The 21,163-nt window shown below is 34.7% G+C and overlaps 1 protein-coding gene across 1 annotated transcript in view; it reads right to left on the minus strand.

Annotated features, from left to right (window-relative positions):
* Window positions 1-21,163, minus strand: part of CNTN5 (contactin 5) — an 893,122-nt gene that overhangs the window by 161,596 nt on the left and 710,363 nt on the right. The gene's annotated exons all lie outside the window — the stretch shown is intronic.

Consider the following 21,163-nt stretch of genomic DNA (forward strand, 5'->3'; position numbering starts at 1 on the left):
GAATCCAAAACACTAATACTAAAGAACATAAGCACCCCTATGCTCATTGCAGTGTTATTTAAAATTGCCAAAATATGTAAATTGCCATATTTACAATATGGAAGCAGTGCTAGTGTCCATCAATAGATGAGTGGATAAAACAACTATGGGACAGTTACACAATGGAATATTACTTGTCCATAAAAAAGAAGAAAGTTTTACCCTTTGTACAGTGTGAATGGACCTGGAGAACATTATGCTAAGTGAAATAAGCCAGTGAGAGAAAGACAAATACTGTATGATTTCACTCATATGTAGAATATAATGAATGAACTGAACTAACAAGCAAAATAGAGACAGACTCATAGGTAGAGAGCAGGATGACAGCTAAGGGAGTTAGAGGGGGGGAGTGGAAGGATTGAGCAAAAAGGATAAAGGACTCATGGACATGGACAACAGTGTAGAGATTGCAGGGAAGAGAGGAAGTATAGGGGAGTAAATGGTGATGGAAAATACAATAAAAATGATTCTTAAAAACATAAATCTAATAATTTTTATAAAGTATTATAAAATTGGCTGAGATAGTATGAATCATTGAAAAAAATTTCATAGTCCTGGTGAGGTGTTTTAGTTGGAAGATGGCTATTTAAAAGCACATATTACCTTTGACATCTTTAAACAAGACAGTTCAATTTTTCTTGCAATTTTTAGTGCAATCTTGGCACCTCTGCACTCAGAAAAAGCTCAGATACCAATTAAATTTCACAGCCTTATATTAATAAGTGTTTTTCCTTTTTTTATCCACTTAAACATTTGTTGAGCATTTATCATGTCGGCCATTGTTTCATGCTTTGTTCTCTAGAGAGGAGGTAAAATAATTTTTTCTGATACAAAGCTCTCAGTTGATGTCTTTCTGTGTCTTGGACAAAAAAATGCATCACACTATTGCTGGCACAAGGCTTTGGGTCACACTCCATTATTGCTATCTTCCGTTTAGGTAGTGAACTGATATCTACCCTTCAGTTCTCAGTGTGTGTCACCTCCCCTAAGAAGCTCTCCTTGACTGCCCAAGCCCTTATCTATGCCTCTTTCTTTTGTTATACACAGGCACAGGATTAGATTCCATTCCTTTAGAAAGAAAAGAAAATTCTTTAACCCAATTTGTTATTTATTAATTAGTGTGATAATTATTGGAGGCCTGCTTCCCCATTATCATATAGGCTCCATGAGAGCAGTTCTACATCTATGTACATTCATTATTGTATCCCTCACATCTAACATGGGAACTGGCTCAAATTAAGTGCCAACAAATTATTGAGTGAATAAATAAGTGCATGAATGAGTGAATTTTCTTAAGAAAACATTTCTAATTTTGCCTTGCTTTAAATGTATTGCATCATCATTTCAACTTTTGTCTGCTGTTATTAAAATGAAGCTTAAGAAATAACACCCATTTCTTATACAATTAAGACATATCCTATGTAATGTGATTAAGAGTGTGCTCTGAGAGCACAATAAAAATTAAGTACATGATTAATTTAATATTTTTCTCTTGATTTGTTTGCTTGAGTATTTATCTTGTATTGTTTTAATCATAATTTAGAGGACCGGGTTGAATGTTGGAGCAGGCAATGCCACATTATTCATTTAAATGTTTTAATTTAAGTATATTGGTATAAAATATCATATTGGTTATATTAGTTTCAGGTCTACAATATATTGATTCAACATTTCTGTACCTTATAATGTGACCCCTCCATTAATTCTAGTAATCATCTGTCATTGTGCACACCTATCACAATATTATTGATTATATTCCCCTTCACCTTTTCACCCACCCTCTCCGCCCTCTCCACTCTGACAACCACCCCTTTGGTCTCCATCTCTGTGAGTCTGTTTTTGTCTTGTTTTAGATTCCACATATAAATAAAATGAAATGCTTTTATGCCTGCTTTATTTCACTTAATATAATGCCTTCTAGATCCACCCATGTTGTTGAAAAGCAAGAATTCTTTTTTATTGCTGATATATATATATCTTGTGATACATATTCTTTTTTATTGCTGATATATATATATATATATCACATCTCCTTTATCCATTCACCTATTGATGGACACCTAGGTGGCTTATCCTTTCAAATTAGTGTTTTAATTTTCATTTTCTTTAGAGAAACACTAAGTGGGTGGAATTGCTGGGTTATATGGGATACCTGTTTTTAGTTTTTTTTTTTAAAGAATTTTCCATATGGCTGCAGTAAAATTAGGAACTGATTTATGAAACATGGAATAGGAAGAAAAGCTAGGAATTAAGACACTTGGGATTTAAATCTTCTTCTGCCTCATTGGTTATGTGGCTTTAAGCAAGTCATTTCACATAGAGGCAGTTTCTTTCATCTATAAATGAGGGAATTAGTCCAGGTTGTTTCAATTGTCATGTTTGGTTCTGAACGTCATGTGATTCTACAACTAAGAAAATCCATTTAGGAATCCCAGGAATAAAGACCTTTGTTTATAATTTAGATACTTGACCAAACATGGAAACCATCAAGTAAAATAATTTTTCAATATACTATTAGGCAAGTACACACAAATTTTGGTTGCTGACACAAAGCTAGTAATGACTTCCCTTTCCTGCCTGTTCTGGATTAGATATGGTGACAACCTCATCTCAAAGGAAGAAAGACAAAACAGTTTTTCACTAATTCTAAAATGTTCTTGCTTAATATTTTTTGCTTAAATATTTTTGCTTAAATGAGTCTTTGGGAGAGCATGAGATAATTTAAAAATGTGCTCTTAGCATACTTGCCAAGGGTCAATGAGTAATAACCTAAGTTAAAATCAATTCCTTATATGGAGGCCAAATACAATTAGGATGGGCAACTTTTACCTTGAGCAATGTGAAATGAACAGCAGAATTATTTCCACATTATCCTGAAGCGCAAAGGCCCATTCAGTGGAATATCTTTTTTAAAATTTAAGATTGATAATTAGATATTTACTACATGGAACATTTTCACATGCCTGGAGCAGCAATCATCTACTAAAATATTATTATTACAAGGTTTGTAATAATACCTAGTCAGATGAAGCCTGAGTTTCTAATTGGTTTCATAGTGCTGCTGGAATACTAAGTCTTGGTGATACCTATTTTTTTACAAAGTTTTCAGTTTTTTGCTTCCAGAAATTATGTTATAATTTTTTGCTTCTTTTTACGTATGCATGCCATTTTGTAGTGAAGGATTAATGAATCAGAAATGCCACTTTTGATTTGCTAGGACTAAAGACATAGAGTTGAATCACCAAGCAGCTACTAACAGTCAGCAGTAAATTAACACAAAAATTTAAGGGTTAGTGATTGCTGTAGTAACAAGTCAAGGAGACACTGACACTTTTGTGAGGCAGTGTAACATAGTGATATAGACTTAAAGGCTCAGGTGTTAGATAAATCTGGGTTCAAATCCTTTCCTTGTTACTTTCTAGCCTGTGATGAAGACAAGTCCCTTAGCTTCTCCTAGCCTCTGTTTGGTGGGTATGATAGATCACTGATCTCAAGGGATTGTTGTAAGGATTAAGAGAGAAAGTGAAGTGATCTAACACCCAATAAACGTTGGCTATCATTTGTAAAGGAATTGTAGAATCTTAAAGTTGCATGGGACTTTATACATTCACCCTCATGCTCACAGCAGGAGCTACTTTTATCACTTATCTGACAGAGGATCATTCACTTCCAATGCTTAAACACTAAGGGACAGGTAACTCACTGTTTTGAAAGTGACCTATTTAATTGTTGAATAGCTTTATTGGTACTTTCTTAATAGTAAGTCTAAAGATGGACTTCCTCTTAAAAATATTTTCAGGTATCTATTTCTTTAAAGTTCACAAAGCACTGTTGACACATTTATTTCATCTCATGCAACAACTCCAAGGGTGATGTGGTCCATTCATTTACTCATTCATTCACTCATTCGCTCAGTATTTATTGAGTACCTCCCATGTGACAGGCATTGATCTAGGTGCTGGGAGTCATGGTTTTGTAGTGGATGAAGAGCTGCATTGTAAGAGGTTTACACAGACCCACTTTCGTAGAGCAGAGACAGAACTGGCATCAGTATCTTTAGACTTGTATTTTAGTGTACTTCCACCATTATTTTATTAATTGTTTACTTCTGATAGATGAAAAGTGCATCTCATATTCCTTTACAATGTTCTCCACATTGTCTCACTGTCTCTTTTTTTAATTAATGAACTTTATTTTTAAGTTCACAGAAAAAGTGAATGGAAACTACAGACACCTCCATACCTGCTTTCTCCACACACACACCACCACCTGCTCCATCAACATCCCTCACAAACGTGATACATTTTTCACAATTGATGAACCTCCCCTGAAACATCATTACCACCCAAAGGCAGTTACATTAGGGTTCATGCTGCGTGTTGTAAATTATACGAATTTGGACAAATGTACAATCATATGTATCCACCCTTGTAGTATTGTACATTTCACTGCTATAAAAGTCCCCTGGTCCTGCTTATTCATCCCTCCGTCTTCCCTATATTCTAAAAAACCATTAATTTTTTAACTGTCTTTATAGTTTGGCCTTTGACAGACATCAATTAGTTGGAATCATACAGTATTTAGCCTTTTCATTTGGCTCTCATCGCCTCTTTAAATTTCTTCTATTCTCGCTGCCACCAACATAGTCTCCTATATCCCCTGTCTCCTCTCTTTTTATGCCCTATACCATTCATCTTCCTAAAGTTCTGCTTTTATTGAGCTACTTCTTGTCTGAAACTCATCAGCTAGAAACTGAGATTGTCTATGAATTACTTAAAAATTATAAAATAAAATTGTGCATTTATACAACATTTTGTGGTTTCATGACCTAACTTTGTATATGATATCTCACTTGGCTCTTAAAAGTATGGCAGATCAGATGCTTTTACAAAATACTTGGAAAAATTAAGCAAGCTGTGCAAGTAAGCACTAGAGAATTCAAAACTGACCAGGATATTCTGGCTAAACTCTATGCTCTTGCCCTGTTTCCTGGTAGTTTTCTGATACATTCCTACAAAAATCACATTAGTTATTGATTAATAAGTTATCCAGTTATTTTATTTTATCACCCATAGTATCATTTTTTTCCTTGTCTTTTCTATGAATTAAATAAATTTGTAGTGCTAGTGGTATCATAAGCTACAAACATAAGAATAAGGAAATGGACATATTGACATTTATTTTGGGAACTCACGCTGATTTCTCTTACATACTATGCTCTCCATGTTTTCTCTGCTTCACCTAGTTATAAGTAAAATAGGGATTTTTAAATGTAATTTAACATTTATTCATGAGCCCAGTGTGATATGAATGGGTATACAGAATAAAGAAAATATAGCTACTACTTTTAATAAGATTGTGTTTTAGGTAAGAACAAAGATACAGTCCTAAAGGACAATCCTAAAGGATACAAAAAGGTTTAAAGAGTCAAAGAGCTGACAGAATCACATTAAAATACACATTATTAACTTCATATTTTGTCTTATCCTTATATTAATCCTATTATTGGAAATAAGTTTTTATCTTTGATTGTGTATGTCATCAATGCTAAGTATCAAATAGAAAAAAAAACATAGAAACAATCTCTCAAACTCATGATTTAAAATTCAATAAGGATCTGTAAATATTCTTATATGTAGCACAGCAGTCTACAGAGGGGGGTTGGAAGAGGTAGGCTAGCTCTAGCCCTAGGGCATGTTCCGAATTTAGCCTGTGGTTAGGATGTAGGCTTGAGTCAGGGGCCATTTGAATTTGAGTGACTTATGCAACCTTTCTAAGCCTCAGTTGTTTCATCTTTAAAATAGGAATAATAACAACAATTCTGGTTTTATTGAGGGGAATAAATGATATAAAGCATATAGAATGGTTTTTTGTAGGCTCTGGCACATAATAGTAAATAATTATTATGACCATTTGGACAAGTCCTTTGGAATAATGGAAGTACCTTGGAAAGTGAGCTATTTCAAGCAGAGAAGACTAAATTAAAGAAAGTGAAATAATCAGTGAGCTGGAAGGAGGAACTTTGGTGAGTAAATTAAGTTGGGGAAAGAAACAATGCCAGGAGAAATAAAACATGTGAGTGAATAGGCAGCAGGCCAGGAGATTGATTTCAGGACCTGTGGTATTTAAAGTAAATTCTAAAGCAGTAATGCAGGAAATTGTATATTGTATTTGTTGATTTCAGGGAAAAGGTTGCTTAATAGGTATTAGTAGCAATAACATCCAGGGGAATTCTTTATCTAAGAATTATTTTCATATGTATGTCTGTATCTATGCTGATCATTGTCATCTATATTGACACATATGTTGCTTTGTTATATAAAAATTTGTTTAAATTACTGACTGCAAAGAGTACAATGAGAGTGCTCTATATTCTGTACACAAGACAATAACAATTTTAAATATATAAACAATATGAATAATTATAAATGTAATAAAAGATCATCTTTATAATGAGACTTGGTTTGTATCTCAGTTCCTTATTTTTACCAGCTATACAGGGTGGGGTAAAAGTAGGTTTACAGTTGTTCACCTAACAATAATAAAAAAATTAATAGATAATTGTACGAGAATACAATGTGTTTTGTGTACTCACAACTAAACCTCCTTTGGTTCCATCCTGTGTATGACTCAATCTTAATTTAAGTCTTCAAATTACCTTTAACAAAGGATGTGTCTAATTAAAGTCTAAGCTAGAAATCTATTTTTGGTTTTGTTTTTAACTTGTCAAAGTAATAAAATGTAGTCAGACTCTTTGGAAGATAAGTTTTGCCAAATGCTCTACAAATAATGTTTTTACGCTTAATACACTCTCGCATATTTCTAAGGCTGTAGGAGGCATGATGACGATAATGAACTGGTGTCTTATTTATACTTCCCTGGCTGCTTTGAGTGAGAATAAAACCTCATTTAGTGTTCTAGAGAGGAACTGAATTATTAGGGACCATGACTTACAAAGCAGGGTAAGTACCATTTCTCTTGCTTTTCTGATAAATGGTGAAATATTACTTAGCAACTGGAGGAATAAAAAGGCAGTTACCAAGACACATGCATTATATTAAAAGATCTTATTACTATTCATATTAGAGGTGAAAAGGCATTTGTTCCATTAGCAAATAATACATGGAATGGCATGTTTGAACCTTTCAGTTCTTTCATTTGCTTTTGTTACATTTCCAATGCTCATGGCTGTGATGGTGATTGTCTTTAAGGGATAATGATAAACCTGGTTGGATGAGTCAGCCTCTCTTTCTCTCTCTCTCTGAAACTCTATTACTACTGGAAACTTAAACAATCATCTTCCTTTATCTCTTAAGAATACCCATGTTGTGATAAAGTGAGTGCATTGCAGAGTACTGAGAAACACTGCCTAAAGTAGTAGTGCCCCGTGGGAACTGCCTATCACTCCAGATTATGTCTATCTGAGAGGTCTTTTAAACCCATGAAAAGCTGTGAATATTCAGCAAGTTCACTGGAATAAGTAATAACTGATATGTGCTATACTGCCAACCCATTATCTTTAGAAAGAAAACCTTTGCTACCCTGGTTTCTTCTGCAAAAACAACAACATTTAAAAAAGAAAAAAAATAGAGCTAAATGCCTGAAGTGTAAAAAGGCATAGTTTTTATGGACAGCCTACAACCTAGGTGATTTTGCAGTAATCTAGAGCTTTTGGCAAAAGGTAAATATTTTAGATAAAATGTAAAAATTTAGTTATATTATGTCAGAGAGAAAGATTCATAAAATGTGTACACTTAGAATTATGACATGAATGCCTATGTAAACACTATGCAGGAAAGAGCTAGAATATTTTCAGTTCTTCTGAATCTCTGCTTCATGCCTACTTGATCAACACCTCCCTCCCCTCACTACCCCATCCTCCCACTGCTGTTCTTGCTTTGGTGATGATCATTCCCTGCCTCTTCTAGTTTTAACCTTTACATATGCATTCTTCAACAATATGGTTTAGTCTTGCCCATTTTTTAACTTTATAGAATCACACTATGCATTTTTATGGGTCTTGCTCTTTTATTCAATATTACGTTTATGTGATTCCTCTATGTATATTAGGATGTAGCTATAGTTCATTAATCTACATTGTTGAGTAGCAGTCCATTATCTGAATATGTCAAAATTTATCATTTCATTACTGATGGACATCTGGGTAATTTTCAGTTTTTACTATTACAAACAGGGTTGCTATGAAAACTCCTGTATGTATCTCCATATGCACATGCATAGGAGATTTGCTAGGTATTTACATAGGAGTAAAAAACAAAATTGATAGTTATTCACATCTCTGCTCTGCAATGTCAAATTGTTACCAGAATGGTTGTGAAAATATATACTGTCTCCAGCAGGTACAAGAGTTCCCTTTGCTCCATTATTACTTGGTATTATCAGATCATAAAATATTTTTCCCAATTTGGAGGATGTATAGGATATTATACTATGGTTATTTTTTATTATTTTTTAAATTTCATTTTCTTGATACTAATTGAGGTGAGCATTTTTTTCCCATTGGAATTTCTCTTTTGTTAAAAGTCTTCAAGACTTTTACTAGTTTTTGTACTCAGTTTTTATATTGTATTGTTCAGTTTGTTTATTTGATTATAAATCTGTACTTTTCTTAATATGTGATTAAAATATCTTGTCCCACTCCAAGGTTTGTCTTAGCACTCTTTTTAAAGTGTGTTTTCAGGAATAAACTTTAATAATTTTAATGCAGATAAGAAATGTTCTTCAAGGGTTGCTTTTTTCAACCTTCTTGCTTTTTTATTTTTTAAAAGAAATCCTTCCTAGCTAAAGATATTCTTCTATCTTTTTTCTAAAATTTTATAGTTCTTTCACATTCAGAGCCTTAATCCATTTGAATATATTTTTCAGTATGATTTAAAGTAGAGGCAACATTTTTTTTTCACATGGCTTTTCAATTTTTCACTGATCTGCGATGTTACCTCTGCCTTCAGTATCCATAAGCACATGGACCTGTTTTTGGTCTATTCTGTTCAATTTGTCTTTCAGCCAATTTGTGTCAGGATTTCATTATCTAAATTCTGTAACTTGTTGACATAAAATCTGTAAAGGTTGACATAAGTGGAGCCATTTTAAAATACAGACAGAGCAACCATCCAGAGGAAAGGCTTTCACGTCTTGCTCCTTGGACCTTCAGAATATTTGAGTTGTACAAAATAACCTTTCAACTGGGCCAAACCAACACCATCTCCAAACAATTCTTTGTAAAGCTAACAGAAAAGCAGACCTCCTGACCACAGGAACTGCTCAGTGTGGACATTCCCTCTGCAGACAGAAATGGTAATCAGCCCTGTCCAGCTAAAGAGTAACTCAGTGTGTCAACATCAATAGAAATTGCTTTCCTCTATTCACATACCCATTTCCCTTTCATTTTTAATAAAAACCCCTTGCCTTCACCCCTTTATTAGGACAAAATTTGGGTATCTGTCTGAGTCCGTGCCCCTAATTGCAGTTCTGTGATGTGAAATAAATGCTTGTTACCTCTCATTTTGGTTTATTATTTTTAGGTTAACTCAAGATCAAAACCTTGTTACTATTGTCTTCATATTCTACAAGGCAAGTTCTCCATCCTATTTTTTTTTATGTGAATCTTTACAGATCTTCAGTTTTTGCACTTTTGTACAGTTTTTAGAATTTGCTTGTCAAATTCCACAAAAAACAAAAGCAAAAAAAAATCCATGACCAGGCTTAAAACGTTATTGAGATATTAATTGAAATATTTAACCTTACAAAATTGAATCTTTCAAAATTCATGAATATGGTATAGCTTAAATTTATTTGAAACTTTTTAATGCCTCTAATTTTTAAAAAAATTATTTTCCTTCACTTAGCATATCACTTAGCATGTGGTAGGTCCCTCCATGCCATATAGTATTCCACTGTGTAAATGTACCACAGCTTTTTATCTGTTCTACTGATGCACACGTGGGCTGTTTCCGGTTTTTGACTATTGTAAATAATGGTGGTATGAACATAGTGTATATTTTTTGAAATTGGTGTTTTGCTATTCTTAGGATATATTCCCAGAGGTGAGATAGCTGGGTCAAAAGGCAGTTTCATTTTTAATTTTTTAAGGGTATTCCATACTGTTTCCCACAGTGGTTGCATGAAATAAGGCAAAGACAAATACCGCGTGACCTCACTTATCTGTGAAATCTCATGAACAAAATAAACTGATGGACAAAATAGAAATAGAGGCATGGACACATAGAACAGACTGACAGGTGTCAGAGGAGAAGTGGAAGAGGAGGACTGGATGAAAGAAGGTGGAAGGACCAGCCAAAAAACATGTATGTGTGACCCATAGACACAGACAACAGTGTGGTGATACCCACAGGGAGAGAGGACAGGGGCTGGGCATAGGTTGGCAGAGAGAAAGTGGGAAAATCTGGACATTTGTAATACTGTCAACAATAGGAAAATAAAGAAAAAAAAGAAAAAAGTATTTTCCTTCAATGGAGTGTTACTCATTTTAATTAGTTTTAAGTCTGTGTCATAGATCTTTTAATTCTTTATTAAATGTATCTTTAAAAAATTTTTATTTTGCAACTTTGCACTTATTATTATATAGAACTACAATAAAGCTAACCTGTTTTATTTCCAGTAGTCATTTATATATTCTTTTGATTCTTGGTATATGTAATTACATAATACATGAATAATGAGTTTTGTTGTTTTTCTCATTCTTTATGCTTTATTATGTACTAGCAACATGGCATTATGAGGAATTTATTTTTAAGAAAATCAGGCTTCAACTAATACGCATATTGAGAAAAATGGTCATATTAATTTAACAAATATAGTAAAATTGCTTTTAAAATATAACAAATAACTAGGTAGTGCTTGGTTCAGTGGCAGATAAACATATCAAATAGATGTGTATTCAATGCCTGACAGATTTGAAATCTAATGCACTAGAAGTAATATCTTATTGCTTGCTACTCTTTTCTATGTTTGACTAAAAGTTAGTAAAAAATAACTTACATGTTGCTATGAGTTTGTTTATTAGCTTCTTTAAAATATTTAAGTATTTTGGCACTAGCAAATATAGGAACCACTGATAACAGATGAAATACTTTGGCATAGTTTTTCTTCATCAAAGATTTTTTACACTCACCAAAATTGTGTGCCCACTTTTCAGGTGGAAAACTGATGTATTTATTGTTTAAGGAAGGAAGGAAGGCTCTTTTCGTGCCGTTTGGTTGGTAATTAGTAAAGTCATTTTGTTTTTAAAATTGTCTACAGAGTTTGGAAATCTATCATTTCTTTTAGCTAATGAATATAAGGTGGATCAAAACAATTAAATCTGCTTAATATTTATCTTAAATTTTGACCAATTTGGGGTAAGATAATAAATATAGCATTTCCTTGTATTTGACTAAATAAATGGAATTATGAAAATGTAAAATTAATACATTATTATCAAAGATGTTACATAAACTTTTGTTTAAAAATGAATACTTTTTAAAGTACTTGTAATGTAGGAAAATAACAGTATTAGTGGGGAAGTCCTAAATTATATTTAATTTAGCCTGCAATTTTGCAGAAATGAGTGATTTTAACTAATAGTGCATATTTATTATCTAATAATGTTATGCTGCAATCTTTTGGTAACAAAATATCATGTTAAGAATTGTGATGATTACAGTTTATTTGAAATTCTAGTTGGATTATAATTTTAGAATGTTTGCTTAGTTGTTCTGGCCCCTTATTTTTTCTCATAAATTGGGTGGATTGGAAAATTACATTTTTATTATTTCTTTTTGCCCTCATTTCTATGAAAAAATTTTGTGATTATACCTTTAAAATCAGTACTTTATGTTTTAAGACAATCTATGATGTCTTCATGATAGCAATCTTGTTCTTCGGGAAAGGCATGCCCATGCGAGAGGATGTAATAAAAAATACTTAGTCTAGCTCAAATTTTTGGCAAACTACTTAATTTTCTCAACCTTAGTTTCCTCATCTGTAAAACAGAAATGCTATCACCTACGTTGCAGGGTTTTGTTTTTTTTTGTTATAGATGATGTTACTAATTCAGCGTAGTAATTTCAAACCAATAATTTATTAATTAATAATTATAGTAATAATTAGTGAAAATTATTAAAAACTGCATAAAGTTTTGACAGCTATTTATAAATACTAAAGATATTCAGATGCATGTAGTAGAAGGGATTAAACAATGTCATTTTTAAATATATTTTATTTATTTATTTTTAGAGAAGGAAAGGGAGAAAGAGGGAGAAAAACATCAATATGTGGTTCCCTCTCATGCTCCTCTTACTAGATACCTGGCCTGCAACTCAGGCATGTGCCCTGACCAGGAATCGAATCAGTGACCCTTTGATTCACAGACTGGAGCTCAATCCACCGAGCCACACCAGCCAGGAACAATGTCATTTTTCTTGGGGGAAAAGCACAAGAAATGATGAGTCAATTCTTTTCAGTCAATAAATAAATAGGGTAGGGAAACATAGGTTTACAGTTGTTCATATAGAACATAGTACAATAATTAAATAATAATACAAGAATAAATTCTGTTTTGCATACTCAACTTAAACCTACTTTTGCCTTACCTTTATATTGATTGTACACCATGTGCCTTCATCAAGGCTCCACTAGCCTCATTAGACTGCTATTCTTCAGGAGCACATTGGCATTAGATTCACTTCTTCTGTTTCCATGAATAAGTGTTTTTTGTTCAGGGGGCTTGCGGTTGCTTTTTTGGGGGGTGGGGTGGGGTGGGTGTTGTTTTTGTTTTTTGGTAGTAAATAGGTTGGAAGGTGTCCAGAACCAGGAGTCAGGAGATCTGAATTCTAGGTCTGACTCTAACAGTAATTAGCCTTCAAATTTTACACAGATCACTTGAAAGCATCTGTATCTCTGCGTCTAATAATGCTACCTCATTAACTTTATAGAATACAATGAGCCTTGTTGCATGTGGCAAAGCTTAAAAAACGAGGAACAGCTGAAAAGGAGGCCTTGGGGTTACGGGGGAAGAGGAGACAAATGAGTAGCATAGAAGCCACAGCAATTCAGGCCGGCAGCCAAGTCACAGCCAGAGCAGAGGGCAGGCAAAGCCTGACTGGTGACTTTACTTTGAGGGTCCTGGCTAAAGACTGCTCATTTCCTCCAGAAATAAAACTGAGGCTAGTGGAGATGTGGTTAAAATCATACTGTGAAGGGTTAGGAGTTTTAGAAAAACTAGCAGATATGACCAAGAGGAAGTTCTGACTGAAAGATATTACTAAACAGAGCTAAGGACAGATGACTGACTGGACCACCTGCCAAGAGCTTGCTATGTAAAAATAAAGACATGTTATACTCGGGAGGCTAAGAGACAATCAAACCTATTGTAAAGTGGCTGAAGAGATTTCAAAATAGTTTAAGTATACCAAAAATATAAGTAGCAGTCAATCTTTTCTGGAAAAAATTACTCATGGAGATTTTTTTGATTCTAGGAAAAGCATTTTTATTTAAAATTCCCGAAGACTATTTAATGAAATCTGGGAAATGGACATAACTGGAGTAGATTTAAGGGCCTGGTAGGGAATAATTTGAAGAAATTAATTTGGTAACATCTTCTTAAATTAATGTAGGAGAACCATTTAGAACTATACAGATATTTATACCAGGTAGCTTGCCCAGTCAGGAATAAATCTAATTAAAACATTAATTATAATATACTTTCAATATTATTTTGTATTGGTTTTAGTGGTTAGACAATAATAAACTTTACTAAGCAGCATTCTTAAAAGGTTGGCTTGTACTTTGGGCTCAAAATTCTCAGCTACAATAATCACCTAGGGACTATTGGTCCCCAGACCTCAACTTGAAGCAGGCAACCCTCTGACCACTATTTCTTATCTTTTCAGCTTGGTGCCCCTAAAATTCCTACACTCTTCTGACTGCATAGACATCTACACTACATTGATCCTACTGCATTTTTATGGTTCCTGCCACCCTTACTTCCTCATATCCCTTCACTGCCAACTTAAATTTTGTGTCCAATCACTATAATTAGTTTCCTATAAACACACCCTTACCACTCTCTCAGTTTATTATACCTCATACAACTCCCATTTCTGGTTAAATCCAATTAACCACTAATCCTTGCCTTTGCTCACCAAATTGAACTTGATTGAAATAAAACATACAAACTTGCCAACTGATATACCATAAATCCTTAGTCCCTGATCTCAAGTGAACGCTTAAATCAATCTGGTCTCTAATTTCTTAAACGATTATTTCAAAATTTTTCTTCTCAAAATTCCAAACTGTCATTCTGTAGCCTCACTCCAACCTAACGAACTTGTTTCTCATTTCTGTTACTCCCTTCTGTGTGGGTCCTAAAGCTCTGTCCACCCTGTCTGCTGTCCTTACCTTCAGTCAAGAGCACAGATCTCACTCCCTTCACTTCGCCCCCTCACCAACTCAAGGATGTCATCACTTTTGCATTATCGGTTCCCTCCTTTCTACTGGTTCTTTCTGATCAGTCTGTAAATTTATCCTACTTTTAAAAATAAAAAAATCCCTATCAATTCCACTTATTCCTTTTGCAACTGCCTATTTTTTTCTTCCTCTCTTTGCAGCAAAACTCAGCAAATTAGTGGATTTCCCATTTCCTACTTCTTTCATTTTTTTAAACTCATTAAAATCTGTCTTTCCTCCAACTGTACCACTAAAACTGCTACTGGCAAGGTTGCTAATTAATTCCTTCTTATTAAATCCAATGTGTAATTCTCCTTCCTCATCCTACTTATTGTGTCATTGTTATAGAACAAGGGGGGGCCTGGGACGATATACTATTACCGAAAGGAAACCCCCAGGTTCATTTTGTCCACTGCCTTAAAGGAAAGACATCTCTCAGTGCCAGAAATTTGTGAAAAAGAAAGGAAATATTTATTTAATGCTATACAGACTTAAAGCAGTGACCTAATGTCTTCATCAAAATCCCAAAGTCCCTTAAAAGACCCACAAACACACACAATCCTTCCTTCCCCCCTTTGCCCAATCTGGGGTACCGTATCTCAGGAAAAGAAATAGAAGTCTGTGGCTCAGGCAGCCCCCAGTTCTTCCCAGTAATCCATCTTGGCTGGTAGGCCTCCTTCAGTCCCCAGCACCATTAGCTGTGTCGCCAGGATCTCTGCTAAGAGAACCGCCAGGTGGTGGTTCCCCCTTCTAAAGCTATGGGGGTCCCCATTCTGCCAAAACCTTGTGGTTCTCCCTTCTATTGCCACAGCCACGTGGTCCTCTCTGCACAATGGCCGTGGGAGTCCCCACTCTGGTAAAGCTGCATGTTTCTCTCTTCTATTGCCACAGCCACATGGTCCTCTGCAGTGCCACATTTCCGACTCTTCCCACAGTTGGCTACACTTGCCAGCATTCTTATACCCTTCCAGCTTTACTGGGCTGCCATCGTGAGTCTGGGCAGGCGTGGCCCCATGTCATGGAGCCAATCATCTCCAAGTTCTCACACAGGTGCTGTAACTTGGGGGAGTTGCCTCCCAGTTACATCTTGGGGGGAAGTTACTTCCATCCCCCTGGCTCAGAGCATGGCCACAACTATTTAACATATCTATGTAACCAGTTAAAGGTTATAGATATGTTAAATGACAACACCAGAGGTTAGCTGCAAAGCTGTTGCTGTACAAAACAGCTCTCAATGGCCCTGCTCCATGTGTCCCTTACCCCAACCCATACCTGTTGTGGGGGGGTGAGGGCATCCTAATATTTCCTGGACACCTTGAGTTCTGGACCCCATTCTAAATCCCTATTTGGGGTTCCCCCTCTTGCTGCACCCTGTTATATCATCACAGGACACAGTTATTACTCCCTTCTCTTAGAGAAACTTCCTTTACTTTGCTTCCAGGGCATGGCATTTCCTCAATTTTCTTCGGTTGCCTGCTCTCTGTCCCTGTCCTTGGTTTCTCCTCATTTCCCTGAACTCTAAGTGTTGGAATTTCCCAAGGCTTAGTTCATTCTTGGAGATCTCTTTTTTTTCTGTCTGCATTCTCCTTGCAAGATTTCATCTAGTAATTTTTTCCAAAGATAATATATTTGCAGATAACCCCCAATTTGTATTTCCAGATTGGACCTCTCCACTCAAGTCTAGTCTCATATATCCATCCACCAGACCTCCATACTCAGATTTTTAATGGGCATCCCAAATTTAACTTGTGCAAAATTGAGCTCTTGATTCTTTCCAAAGTGTGTTCCTCCCACTGTCTCACTTATTTCAATAAAAAAATGTCAGTACTAATTATCCACTTTTTCAACTGAAGTGAATGTAAATTCCATTTTCCACTTTATTCAAACATAAAATCCATGAGGAAATCCTATAGGATGGTTGTACACTTAAAATAAATCTTGCGTTTGATTTTTTTTTTACTTCTGATACTACCATCCTGGCCCAAACCTCCATAATCTTTGAGTTACTATAGTAGTGTCCTGCTTTGTCTTGCTGCGTCTGCCCTTCTCAGGACCTTTCTCTGTAACCCCTTCCTTGGCCAGTGTATCCAAACATCTAGTCCCCTCTACTCAGACTTCTCTATACCTTCCCTATTTAATATTTTAGCACTTAATATAACACAATATGTTCTGTATTTAACTTTGTCTTGGTGATTATCTGCTTCCCTCAACCCCTTCGTACGCAAACTAGAACTCAGTGACAATGAAGATTGTTGTCTCTCACTATCGCTGTTTCCCAGTGCCTAACACCATTGCCAGGAACACAATATGGACATTTGTCATGAACTCCACTTACACAGTTGAATAAAAATAATGTACATTTACATATACAATTATAATTACATGCAGTAGCTATACTCATTATAAAATGAATGTGTTAGTCATTTCAGACTGTTATAACAAATTGCTACAGTCTTGGTGCTTTAAACAATAGATATTTATTTCTCACAGTCCTGGAGGCTGGGAAATCCAAGATCAATGTGCCTGTAGATTTGGTTCTGGTAAGGGCTTGCAAATGGCTGTCTTCTCATTGCGACCTCACGTGGTGGACAGAGAGAGCTCTGCTTCTTTCTCTTTTTATAGGGATTCACTCTCATGGTTTCTTCTAAACCTGATAACCTTCCAAAGGTTCCACCTCCAAATATCATCATATTATAGGTTAAGTCTCCAATGTATGAATTTTAAGAAGGACACAAACATTCAGTCTATAACAATGCAATTCTGTTATTAATGTTTGATTTTTTTTCTTATAAGGGATATGTAAAAACCTTAGCCAAGTGCAGCCAGGGAATTAAGTTCTGTCTTGTTAATTGTTTTTCTGCTTGTGTGGATCACATTCTACCAATTTTCTGAGTGTTCCATGCATATAGAGACTGACCATATAGTTTATAGTCCAATATCAGAGAGTTGTGAAAGAAAAGGAAGGGGAAAAATAATTAAAATTACAAAGTATTTGGGATATTGGTGAATTGACCAGCTTTTTTTTTTTATATGGGTGGGCCTATAAAATAGTTCTATTTTAAAGTCATTTTTTTAAATAAATGTTTTCCAAATATCAAACACAGCATATGGCCATCTACATGAAAGTAAAACCTAAAAAAATCTTAATGTTTATTTTAAGAACATTTAAAAACAATATAGGCAGAGTAATAATTCTGGTTATACAGTTATATACTCTGTTGCTTGGTTACATATGCCTCTAAAACTTTGTCACTTGTATTTTTCCAAAGAATGCATGTTTTCAATTCTTGACACTTTAAATTGACATCTTAGTTGACTGTAATATATTTAATAGAGACAATACTCTCTCTGTGGGTGCTAAGAGACCTGATATGCTCAAAGCACATTCTGCTAAGTGGAAGAGGTCCTCAGTTGTATTGGGGGTGGTATTGAAATGCATGAATATTGAAGACAGACTATTTTCATAATTCTGTTTTTTCTGTAGTCCAAGCATTTTTCTTTTGTTTATATTCATAGACTATTACAGTTTGTTTGGATTGAAGTCTAAATTATATGTGTATTATATAATATTTCAAAGAGTCCTATGCCATAAGATTCTAAATTTATAAAGGATATCAATTATATCATGGCATTGTGCTGTACCAAAATGTGTATTCATAAATTCAAATGCAAAAGTCTTTACATTCAATTTTGAAGTTGTAAACTGAATTTACCATTGCATTCACAGTGGTATCAGATATTTCACCTCCTATGGAGTGGATCATCAAGAGCTATAATTTGTCGTGACCGGTATGACTCAGTTGGTTGGGCATCATACCTCAAAGTGAAGGGTCACCGTTTCGATTCCCAGTCAGCACACATGCCTGGGTTGTGGGTTTGTTCCCCAGCAGGGGTGTGTAAAGAGAGGCAACCGGTCAATGTTTCTCTCACACGTAGATGTTTCTCTCTTTTTCTCCCTCCCTTTCCCTCTCTCTAAAAGTAAATAAGTAAAATCTTTTGTTTTTTGAAAAAGAGCTGTACTTTGATTCTATAATTTGGATGGAAGATATTGATTCATTATTCAAATAAGCTGAATTGATACAAAATTTTGACCACATTGGTATAAAAGTGCCATCATTAAACTTTTTACTAAATTCTTCTTCTGCTAATGGAAACAATAGCTATTGCTTAACTTTTACTTGCTCAAGATGAGTTGGAATAGAAAATAAGTGAAATAAATTTAGAAGAATAGACATATATCTAAATAAGAAGCGATGCTTCATAGAATAATATGCAAATGCAAATCAGGAGCTTAGCATATTTAATTGTCATCTTTGGACACAATCTTCCTAAAATCTATTAACTTTTGAGGAGACACAGGTTTCATCAGCACACTTTTGCCTCCTGGTTTTTGGGTGCTCAGCAGTCCTTACGGTAAATGTCAATAAATATTTTGTACAACTAACATGTTCATCATTAATTTTCTTAAGAAACAGAATTTTAGTACTTAATTTTTCATTAAACATTCACTTTGGGTTTTCCTTTTTTAGCTTATTGCTGCCAAAAGATTTATTATCAAATTTAAAAAAGTATCACCAAACAATCAAAAAAGAAATATATTTACACAATAGAGTAAGTAACAAAACTACTATAGCAAGAGCATTCACTGCCCTCTATGGGTTACAATAGGAAGGCCTGGCCTCTATTTCCCACACAGTTACAGGTGTAAAGCTTCCAAGCAGAGCTGGATTGGAGAATGTTAGTGGCATGTAAGCACAAAGCAGGGCTTGTAAGCAGAGCTGACCTAGTTTTAGGCTGAGTTACCAGTCCAGGTGATTCAGGTTGAACTTAAAAGAGCTAGAATGTGGACCACAGATTCACTAAATGTAAAAGTACAGAACTGAGACAAGTTATCATGAAAAAATCACATATGAATTGTGACCTTTAATATGGTAACCCAATGCATGTCTGGCTCTTATTCCCAACAATTAGATAAGCCACTACTCATTTCTTGAAGAAGGTAGAGGAAAAGACCAAAGTGCCCACCTCTTTCCCTCATGAGCGTGAATGGCATTAAAGGCAGAGGAAACAGTTGAAGCCAGATGCATAGAGATATGGAATTGCCTGGAATGTGAGGAAGCTCCAGAAATTGTGCCTTGCTCCAGAGTTAATATGAGAAGGGCTGGCAAGATGAAGATCAGAAGATGGGCCAGATCAGAGATGATCTTCCTTGACATGCTAAAGAATTTGAACTTTATCTTGAACAGAAGGAGGGATGAGGAAACTTTAAAGATGATCACAATTACATTTTTAATATGGTAGCATATAGCAGACAGATCACTTAAGGGGTACTGAAATAGCTTAGCAAAATATGAGAAGGTCTATATTATAGGCACTGGTCTATATTCTAGGCAATCTTGTATATAGCTGACATATGATACATTTCTACTAGTATATTCATATACTGTTTATAGCATTTAAAACTCAACTTGCCTAATCAATTATTTCCCTTGATATTAGCCTAAATGTAAAAATACATCAGAAAAAAATGAACTTATCTTGCATGTAAAATGGCCAGTCTTTTTAACTCTATCACAATATCTTCAATGCTGGATAAGATCTACTTATACTGAAGATAGTAATTATATATTCTGTGACATGTTTATGTTGAACTGAAAAATGTGTTACAGATTGACATAAATCATATTTCATTTGTCCCTAAAAACCTGAGATGCAAGAGTAAAGAGCACAACTTCAAATAATGAGAGGATGTTTTCTAAAAGAAGCTAGCAAATTGTTTTATAATTATAGTTTCAGTCCTCTTTAAAATAAAAACAACAGATAAAACATAAAAGGTGTTTTCAAATGTTTGGGGTATATATATTCATGCTTATAATATTTAGATTTAATGAATATTCATTATAATATATATGAAAATTAAAATGTTTGTAAAAGAAAGTAAAGATCTTGTATAATTCCAGATATAATCACTATTCATTTCAGGCTATTTTCTTTCAGTATTTAATAAAAGGAATTTCTATGACAAAAACTATAATATAGTCTCTCTTAACTAAGCCCCAAATGTAAAACTTTTCAGGGGTGTCCAACCTTTTGGTGTCTCTGGGTCACACTGGAAGAAGAGTTGTCTTGAGCCACACATTAAAAACACAAACACTAATGAAAACTGATGAGCAAAAAAAAAGTTTTTAAGTAAATTTTATAATTTTGTGTTGGGATGCATTCATAAGACATCTTGAGCCACATGTGGCCTCGGGCCACGGGTTAGACACCCCTGCAAGTATTGTTGGCTATTTCCTTCACTAGGAACCAAAAATCCCTTTGTGGGCTATGGAGTGTTCATGTTTCTATCTGTACTGCTGTATTTACTGTGTTTGCAGAGAAGCTAAAGAATACTTCTTTCTTTTTATTTAAGGAGTAAATCTTATGATGCTTGTGCTAGAATAACTTTTGTATTAAAATAAAGCTCATCTACTCTATGGTGTCTGATCTGATACTGACCAATAATTTAATGAGCAAATAACGACTGTCAGAGAGAGTGATTTGAGGGCAATCATAGAAGTATTTTATAGATCAAAAGCCCTTAAGGCCTTTCACAGTCTGTGATTGGCCATATTCGGTTCTCTGATCTTTTGAGTGTTGAGACTAGCCCTGTTTGCTT

Source organism: Phyllostomus hastatus, unplaced genomic scaffold (assembly GCF_019186645.2).
Source record: "Phyllostomus hastatus isolate PE091 unplaced genomic scaffold, TTU_PhHast_1.1 phas_scaffold_317, whole genome shotgun sequence".
NCBI lineage: Eukaryota > Metazoa > Chordata > Mammalia > Chiroptera > Phyllostomidae > Phyllostomus > Phyllostomus hastatus.